The following is a 10,540-nucleotide window of genomic DNA, read 5'->3' as shown; positions in this document are numbered from 1 at the left end:
ACTTACTCCAGCCAGGAAACCCAATACTCTGTTATGTTCACTGAAATAGCACATTTCTCTATTAAAGTGGGTTACTTTCCCTTGCAAAATTGATATTTGGGTTAGTATGACTTTATAGCTGAGGAGAATGATGAAGACCCCACTCAAAGGTTCATTTTGGTTCTGTAACTGCAGATTTTAGGGACAGTGTTTGGACCACAGTGATGGCTTTTCCAAATGTGTACAGTATGAGGAGAACCAGCTACGTGTCTCCAGCCTGTGCTTTTCACTTCATCGGCGATACTAGGAGGCCATCAAAGTGGAGGAACAGTAGACGAGCCTGGGAGAGGCCCATGCTCATGGGTGTACCCTTCTGCTTTGATGAGCCAAGCTCCTGGGCTGTGCCCTCTGGCAGCTTTGGGCAGGTGGAGGGGAGGGGCGCTCTCCCTCTATTCCTGTTTCTGTGTTGTGTACTCAGTCTCTGTTCTTGATAGCTTTCTTTAAAGCTTATCTTCCTAAATAACTTGAAGAAAAGAATAGCAAACAGTATGAAAATAGTAATTATTTTAATCACCAAATAATCTTAAATAGATTTCCCCATGAAGAAAACTGGAATGACTGGTTTAGCTCTCGCTGAACAGTGCTGTAGTTGTTAAACTCTTGATTGAAAAACATCAACCCACCAATTATCACAATATATAGCAGTTATATATTGTATATATATTATATACATATATTTGTATATTATGTATAGATAGAATTAAGATGAATTTTTGCGTACTTGGACTTGACTCCTAAAATTCTTACCTGTGTGTCCTTTTACATTAGTTTTACTTACTGTGTATGACAAATTAGAAACCATCTTACCAACAACGTTTAGTTTTAGGACACAAATGCTTACGATTTGCTGAGAGGAGATGTTAAGTGAGCTCACCACATGTCCAAACATGAGAAATACTGAGGATTCTGTTTGTTTTTCTTGCATGTATATTTTGTTGGCTGTGGGGCAGAGACCCCAGGACCACTTGCAAAATCAGAGTCCGAATTTGAGAGTTTTTATTAAGCCAGCTGGAGGCTGCCAGGAAGGTGAACTATTCTCACAGAGGAGTCCCGATTGCTTTCTGCAAGGAGCTTTTAAAGTCAAAAACCCTATCCTGGTGGCCAGTTGCAGGCAAGGAGAGCAAGCAAGCAGTTTAACAGAAGCAGAAAGCAGCAGGGGTAGGGTTGGATGATTTTTTTAAGGGACTTTCCTATAGGAGAGAGTAGGGGGTTCAGTTCTAAGTCAGACCTTAAATGACTACATCAGGAAAAAGATGGAGGAGCCTCATCCCCGTTACAGTGTCTGTGGTATGCATGACTGTATAAATATGTTCCAGTATGTGTCGTGCACGTGTGGAAGGGTGTATGTCATTGTGTGTGCAGGTGTATGTGGAAGTCTGACACGGATGTCTGCCGTTTTCCTCTTCCTCGGTCATTCTCTACTTTATTCTTGACGGCAGATCCCCTCAGCTGTACCCAGCCCTCACTGATTGAACTGTTCTAGCCAGCTTACTCTTGGAATCCCACTCTGCCTTTCTAGAGCTGGAATTACAGGCAAGCCACCATGTTCACCCAGAGTTTGCTTGGCTCGGGGGGCAAGCACTTTATCAACTGAACCGTCTCCCCAGACCTGATGATCAACCTATTAATAGCTCTGTGGTTTTATTGACAGTGTATACATTGATGGGGGAGCATTAAATAAACCCTGCTTTTACTTGCCAACTGTATTTTGAGTTCTTGTCAAAATTGTGCTGGAAGCACATACTAGAGCAATAAGGTAAAATGAAAAGAAAGATAAATGGATATGAAATTTTATAAAAACTATCTCTATTTACAGATGATATATTATACATTTGATATTTCCACAATTTTACCAGAAAGATTCTATAAAATGATAAATTCTTCAGTGTAGCAAGATACAGAATTAACTTACACAAATCAATCTTTTATATACACTACCAAAAACCATAGAGGAAGAGATCATGGACATATTCTCATTCACAGTAGCCTCAAAGAAAATAAAATATCTAGTAATAAACCTAACCAAGGAAGTGAAAGACCTCTACAGTGAAAATGTATAAACTCTAAAGAAAGGCGTGAGAAAATGGTAAGCTGTTTCATGCTTGGGGGTTGGTAGAATCAATATAGTGAAAATGACCATTTTATCAAATGGTGTATATTGATTCAAAACAATCCCAATCATAATCCCCATCTTACTTTTTACAGAAGTGAAAAAAAAAATCTAAAACTCAAGTAGAACCAGAAAAGACCCAGGATAGCTAAAACAATCCTGAGCAAAAAGAATAATGCTGGAGGTATCACCATTCCAGATCTCAGATGCATTACAGAATCGTAGTAAGTAAAATAACATAGCACCGGCACAAGACCAGACATGTACATCAATGGAAGAAAACTGAAGACTGAAACACCTAACCTCAGTCATTTAATATTGGATAAAGATGCCAAATTCATACTCTGGGGAAAGAAACCATCTTCAATAAATGATACTGGGATAACTGGATGTTCACATGCAGAAGAATCAAACTAGACATATGTATCATATTGCATAAAATCTAAATATAAATTGGTCAAAGAGGTAAATGTGAAACCCTAAACACTGAAATTGCTGGATGAAAACCTAGGCACTACCCTGCATATGTACCTGCAGGAAAGGACTTCCTGGAAAGGATCTCTAATTTGCCCGAGAATTAAGGCCAATGATTGACAACTAGGACTTTATAAAATTAAAACGCTTCTCCCCAGCTGATGAAACAATGAAATGAAAAGGAAGCGCACAGAATGGGAGAGAATCTTTGCTGTCTACCTGACAAAGGATTAACACCCAGAATACATAAAAAATTAGAAAACAATAAGAAAACGAAACAACAACAAAGACAAAAAAAATTACTCAAATGGCCTATTTCAATAAAATGATGCCTCAAACTTCAGCAGGGTGATGTGGGAGGTGATGTATGCTGTGACTATGCTTTATTGCCATTGGTTAATGAAGAAGCTGCTTTTGACCAATGACTGAACAGAGTAAAGCCAGGCTGAAAGAGATATATACTGTTCCTTCAACCGTAAAGAAAAGTGAAATTGCAGGTAAATGGATGGAACTTGAAAACATATTAAACAAGGTAACCCAGACCCAGAAATGCATTCATCTCGTGTTCTCTGTCATCCGAGACACCTGGCTTCAAATTTTTAGAAGTGATACATATTGTGAGGTAACTGCAGAAACCATGAAAGAAAAAAAAAGTTGATACAGTAAGGGAGCAACTGCGAAGGGATTGGCAGATGGCAGGGTACACATGACCTACTGGGTGAAATCGAGAAATTGGTAGGGGAAAATCTCATTAAGGGTAGGAAAAAAGAGATAAATACAGAAGATGGGGGAGGAGGGTAAAAATCACAGAATGTCTGTAAATGTCATAAGGATCATATTGTTAACTACTTAGAAACATCTAAAATACACACAGGTTGATGTATATGTATACATATCTGCTTTACCTGCTGTCTTGCCGTTTGGGCTGACAGTGCTTCCTCCAAGAGCCAAAGATGACCTAATGGAAACCCTAACACCAGGCTTAAGAAGCTTCTTTTTACTTGTTTGTCAGCACTGTCCGAGAGACGGCCAAAACACTACAGGGTATTTCTATTGCTTTTGCCCTTGGGGACCCCAGGAGTGAAAGTCCCTACTATTGACCACAGCATGTACTTCAGACACAGGGCCCAGGGGTTCCTGAGCCAGAACTGACCTGAAAGCCTCCTCCCCAATGACTAGCTTTCATGGAACTAGAAGTTGCCATTCAAGCTTTCAAAGAAGGGTAGGTACCAGCAGTATTACCAAGCTGTGATGTCCATGAACCACAGCAATGACCAGCATAGCACAATAGCCCTAAGAGTGAAGTAGTGGTACCCATACTTTGGTTCTATGAAATATTACTCTAATCATTCTTTATCAGTAAAAGTGCAGTCAAATATTGGGGTAAGAGCCTGAAAGAGAAGCAGAGAGACCATTACTCTTCCCTACCTGCTCTGTTGCTTTCTCCAAACAGTGCACATAATCGCTTTCCACCCCGCCTTACTACTTCATCTCCTATGTGTCTTCAGTCTTCCAAAACATCTGTGATTAGTTTTGGTCAACTAATGGCTGACTCCACCACTAGCGGAGTTCTGACTCCAAGCAAACTTTGTCAGAGTACCATCAAAGTATCAATTAACGGCTTTATCCATCAATTGGACCTGTGACCCACTCAACAGAAAAAATCTGTGCCTGGGATTCTGGCAACCTAGCCTACTAATCAGGGCTAGTGAAGTCTGGGACCTTAGAGGAAACCACCACTTTACTAACCAACATGATCGCTACTACACTGAATATTTGTCCTTAGACCCACAGGTAAGTGTAGTTCTTGCCCTTCAGCAAGGAAACTTCTCTTTGCAACAGATGGAGATTGTTACAGAAAACCACAACCCGTTGAAATGCAGAGTTGAGGCACCCAGCCCCAATGGGTACGTCTACAATACAATTCCCAAACCTAAGTTTCAGGGATCGTTGGAGAAAAGGGACTATGGAAATCAGGGAGTTTGCTGGTGTATTGTGACTCTAAGGAATATCAGAAGCTTTGCCTATAAGGTCTCTCCAACATGGCTGCCTAAACATGAGCAGAATAAGGACAACAATACGGATTATTACATGGATGGAGGGAATCCCACAATCCATCTGCCGTATACAAAGAATTTTAGGCAACAAAAGAATGCTAAAAGTGGTGGAATTAAAGGCTTCCTCAGAGAAGAACACACCAATTAATAATCCAATACCAAATTGTCAGTTTCGAAAACAAATACGTAACTTTATACCAACTTAGCAAGTTGTACTTACGTAATTACGAATATGCATGTTATGTGTGTAAAAGCAATTAATCAAAAAGAGGCTATTAATTATAAAGAGCAAGGGGGCATATATGGAAGGGCTTGGAGGGAGGAAACATAAGGACAAAATGATGTAATTGTGATATAATTTCAAAAATTAAATAATTTTAAAAGGGAGCAGCTCTGCTTTTCCTGAAAGATGGCGTTAAAGCGTGAAACGTCTTCTCCTCTGAAGGAGAGTGTTGTGACTTTGAAGATGGGAGAGGAAGAGCAAAATTGTGGCCCTTGGGTTTAGTGGCCCATGTATTTAACCCCAACAGAGACAGATAGATCTCCAAGCTTAAGACCAACCTGATCTACATTGTGAGTTCCAGAGTGAGGGGGGAAATATGGGTGGCTGTCTTGATGGAATAGCAGCCTTCATGGAAACAAGCTGCAAAGAACCTGAGACCGCTGTTGAACCCCACAGAATCTTTATTTACTTGAAGGAACTCAGGAGGAAGTTCATCCTCGGAGACTAGAAAGGAGGCAAGTCTGCTTGGTACCTCCATTTCCCTTTCTGAGACCTGAGCAGATAATCCAGCCTTTCTCGGTCAGTTTTAATTTGGGTTCTTGGGAAGATTTGGGATGATCGCTGAGTCAACCTTTATACACTAGCCCCTCTTTGAGGCCTTGTTCAATTAAGAAGGCAAATGGCATAAAACCTGCAATGGGAAGAAGCTAGAGGGTAGGAAAGGCTGAACAAGGTGGCCTTTTTCTATGTGGCTACAGAGACCCTTAACACTTAGAAAAAGAATTTTCAGGTGTAGCCTATTGGGGGAAAATGAGCATCCATACACCTGTAAGTAAACCCCCCACCTATGCTCTGTAATAAGACTCAACAAACACATTAGTTAATTGTTTGTTAGTTTATTTTTCCCCAAAGTGAACTTTAGATGGAATTGTGCCTCAGTTTGTCATTGGGACTTCAGTAAAGGAGAAGATGTTGCTTAGTTTCCCTCTGGGAAGGAATTTGAGCAGCAGTGGGTACATACTCATGTGTATGCTGGTGTGCTGGTGCCAGGGGAGTCCAAAAGAAGGTGTGGGATCCCTGGAGTTGGAGTTCCAGGTGGGGATAAGCTGCCCCATACAGGAACCAAGCTCAGGTTTACTGTAAGAACATTATACGCTCTTAACCACGGCACTATCTCTCTGGCTTCTGAAAGGAAAGTTTTGTGGTTTTAGTTCTTCTTCAAGCATCTTGAATCTCCTAATAAATATCTACACCCTTATCCAGGAGCACATTGATGTGCAGATTCCCCTTAGTGTCATCCTGTGTTTACACCAGCCAGATTGTACGCTCGATAAAGGCGTGTGTTCTTGGTTTATCCCGTGACAGCGATGTCTGCGTTCTTCCGAGACCATCTGCCCTGCTAGTTGTGTGATTGTTAGCATATAGAAAAGCCTAGTAGACAGTATGGTAACAGTGGGATTTTGATGTTTTTCTCATCATCCTAATAATAAAGAAAAGTAAGAAGGAAACAAAACGCATGGTGTCAGCAGATGAAAGTCAGATGGTCTCCTTGCAATTAGCTACCGGTTAGTTTCCAGCCCCCCCGCCCCTCGCACTCTGTTCTGTTAATAACACAGCACTTTTGCCTGGTAGGGTAGCTTTCTGTAGTTTTCATCACGTAAAACAGTCAGCGTGGAGCGCACCTGTCATAGATGACGCTGCGTGTCTTGATGTAATTGTTATTTGCACTGTGTATTTTCCTGGCCTCCGATCTGCTCTTTGTTCTTGCAGCTGTTTCCTTGCTCAGCAGTTCCTCCCACCTCAGACAGCAAGTGCAAGAAATGAGGCGCTGTGTCTCAGAACCTATCGTTAATACGCCGGCATACATTGCTAATAAATATTGAATGTGTGCAGCTTTGAACTGAGTCTCTGTAAGATGCAAATTTTGCTTTGGAAATAGCCCGTTCGGCAGCCCCAACTAAAAATATGGCTTGCTCATAAATTAAAATATTGGAAATCTGGGGACGTTTCTCTAAAAATGAAAATCCTAGATACATGAGATAAATTGACGAAGAAAGCAAACATGTTTGCTATCATCCCAATTTTAGTACCTGTTGCATTGTGTGTACATATATGTATGTGTTGTGTGTACATATATGTATGCATTGTGTGCACATATATGTATGCATTGTGTGTACATATATGTATGCATTGTGTGTACATATATGTATGCATTGTGTGTACATATATGTATGCATTGTGTGTACATATATGTATGCATTGTGTGTACATATATGTATGTATTGTGTGTGTACATATATGTATGTATTGTGTGTCTTCATCCTTTTGGATAATTTGGTAAAACATGCAAGTACTCTTTGCCCTGTGAGGTCAGCAATTTATTCCTCCGGCTAGCCAGGGTCATCTTAAATAGAAGACTGAGTAACAAACAGGAGTGTGTTTCAAAGGCAAGTGACTCCGTTTGTCTCCAAAGTCAAAAATAGAATCACCGGAATAACTGACAGAGGAGAGAGAGAGAGAGAGAGAGAGAGAGAGAGAGAGAGAGAGAGAGAGAGAGAGAGAGAGAGAGAGAGATATTTCCCTTCTTGTGCTGGAGGAGAGGCCCTTTGAAGGATTTAAAGTGAAAGCATTAAACTTGCTGATCACTTTTAATAGCTTTTCACCCTTGGAAATTTCGTTTTCTATTGAAAATATTTTTTACAGACAATATATTCTGATTACCATTCCCCTCTGCCAGCTTCTCTCACATCTGTTTTGACTCAACTCCGTACCCACTCAAATCCACACCCTTTCCTTCTCTCTCATTAGAACGCAAACAGGTATCTAAAAAATAAAAATAAGATAAGATAAAATAAAAACAAACAAGGAAATGATAAAGCAAGAAAACTACTAAAATAACAACAGTCAAAGAAAAAGTACCCCCCCACACACACACACATACATAACACATAGACACAGAGACACACACATTCACGCAAATAAGAAACATAAAAACACTGGAAACTAGATACAAGCACAAAAGACATGTAAGGGAAGAAATGAAATAAATAAATAAAAATAATTCCCAGACAACGTATTATGAAACACGAACTTTCAGCAGAATGCCGTTGGGTTCGTTTTTGTATTGACCATCTACTGCTGGGCATGAGGTCTTTTGTTTGTTTGCTTGCTTGCTTAATTGTTTGTTTGTTTGTTTTTGTTTTTCGAGACTGGGTTTCTCTGTAGCTTTGAAGCCTGTCTGGGCTGTCCTGGAACTCACTCTTGTAGACCAGGCTGGCCTCGAACTCACAGAGATCCGCCTCCCAAGTGCTGGGATTAAAAGCATGCGCCACCACCGCCGGGCTGGGGTCTATTCTTAAGTGTGGCTTGTATAACAAGTAAGACTTCGTTGGAGAAAACTAATTTTTTCTTGCTGAGCGCTTATCCACTGGAGATCGCTCTGGGTTAGGGATGGAGTTCATGTCCTCTTTTCCTCCAGCACTGGAATTTCGTCTGTCTTGAATTCACGCAGACCTTTTGCTTGCTGCCATAGTCTCAGTGACTTCCACGCATGTCAGTTCTGCTGTATTTGAAAGACCTTGTTTCTCAGGCTCAGCCACCACCGGCTCATCCATCTCCTCTTCTGTAGGGTTCCCTGACCTCTGAGGGGAGGAATTTTATGGAAACATCCCAATTAGGAATGAATGTTACACTTGGAGATTTCTCATCCTCAAGTTGAAAACTCTATACCGTCTAAATTCTACTGTGGTTCTATGCCCATCCATCAATTAATTGTAAACAGTAAAATTTGTTTCAACAGACATCTTAAAAAAATGGCTCTCATATTAGGAAATGTTCCTTGGGTACCCGGCACTTAGTGAAAATGAACGTGGTGATCCGCACCCGGTGGTAACTGAGGAACAAAGAGTGTATGACCTGCCCAGCGCCGACCAGCTGAAAGTGGAAAGGTTAAAACATTAGCCCTAGATTTCCAGCTGGAATTTAAGCAGTGGTTCTGTAGTTACTGTTACAGGATGCTGTTTTCCTTCTGCCTGCCTGGGAGCCACACAGCTTGTCAGGTGTTAGGGGACCTCTGAGAGAGACTCGCTTTGCTCCTCAGTCCGCCGGGGTGAAGTTGTGTGTCAGATGGATGCCCTTTGGGGAGAAGCAGGGATGGCAATGTGGAAGCTCATTACTTCCAATATTTTTCTTGTTGTACTGGACAGACCTGTTTGTAATTTCAGATAAACTGTAGTTTGGTTGTTTTCTCCAGACTTACATTTTTTTACATTCATTTCTTCAGCAAATTCATTGAGAAATTTGCAAAATGCTAAAGAAATATGCTAAATTCTAATTTTGTCACTATTTTTTTTTTTAGAATTGCATTCAAACATGCAATTTTCTTAGCAAGAAACAGTGCCTTCAGCTCATCCAACCTCTGATTTCAGTTCTTCCAGTGATGAAAGCTTATTTTATCTGTGTTGAGTAGTCACTGACTTGGACAAATTACTTTATACATATTTTATCTCTTAATAGCTCCATGCTTATCTAAAACTGAAAGCCTTTAGTTCTTCTGAGTATCTGAATATATTATATATTAGCTTAAGGCCAGCGAGCTTATTTAGTGGCATACATGATTATGACCAAAATTAGAATGGATTTATTACTTAACAGTAGTGGAGTGTGTACTATGTTCCTTCCTTGCTCTTTTTTCATACCGAGCTGTGTGATTTGTTTCTAGTAATTAAAATAAAATCAGCCACTATAATGAAACTTTGTGAATTTTCAGGATGAAATGAGACAGTCATGTCTGGGATTTAATTTCTCCTTTGTTGAAGCGATCACTTTACCTGCCACTGTTCTGTGGAGGGGACAGTAGACACGGCACTTCTGGATCGGAAACAAAGAACCTTGTTGCTCATGTCTCTGCAAGGAGAATGGGCAGCTCTCTGCTGACTTCCTTTGTTCCCTCATCCACTGGGGTGGAGTTGTGTGTCAGAGGGGTGCCCATTGGGGACAAGGTTGACACTGAGTTTTTCTACCAGACAATAAGTAAACCTTCTCTAGCCTCAAAGTTGTTGTTACCTCAACAGTCAAAGCTCCCCTATCAGCCCTGAGAAACAGCCTGGGTAGGATATGTTCAGAGCCTTGAAGTCAGCTCCTATTAAGAGAAGCAGTAGCCCAAGAATTACAGAGGAGTGACTTCTGACAGACAGGGGTAGTATGCTGAAGCAGAGAGGGTGGTGCCTGGCAAAAAGGAATAGTTAGTTTAAAAGTTATATTTTTTTCTAATTTAGGGCCATTTTAGATGGGACGAATATATTGAGATCATTTCTTTTCATGAACTGAAGAACACATGATCATTACTTCCTAAAGTATAGTCTATAGATTTTTTAAAAAGAATTGTAATTTCTGAGAAAATATAAATTTTCTAAATTATACTATGTTTAGGTCAGCTTGATTGGCTGATAACTCTCAAAATTGTTTTATTGTTTCCTGTTTAACCCTGAAAATGTCAGCTATATTGAAAAACTTAATAAAGATATAAAGGAAGGAAGGCTTGGATGGGAAAAGTATTACGTAGCTAAAATGCAAACTATAGTTCTGAGAGAGAAGGAGACACACACACACACACACACACACACACAGAGAGAGAGA

Source organism: Microtus pennsylvanicus, chromosome 4 (assembly GCF_037038515.1).
Source record: "Microtus pennsylvanicus isolate mMicPen1 chromosome 4, mMicPen1.hap1, whole genome shotgun sequence".
In the NCBI taxonomy this organism is placed as follows: domain Eukaryota; kingdom Metazoa; phylum Chordata; class Mammalia; order Rodentia; family Cricetidae; genus Microtus; species Microtus pennsylvanicus.
Note: the sequence above shows the minus strand (reverse complement) of the source record.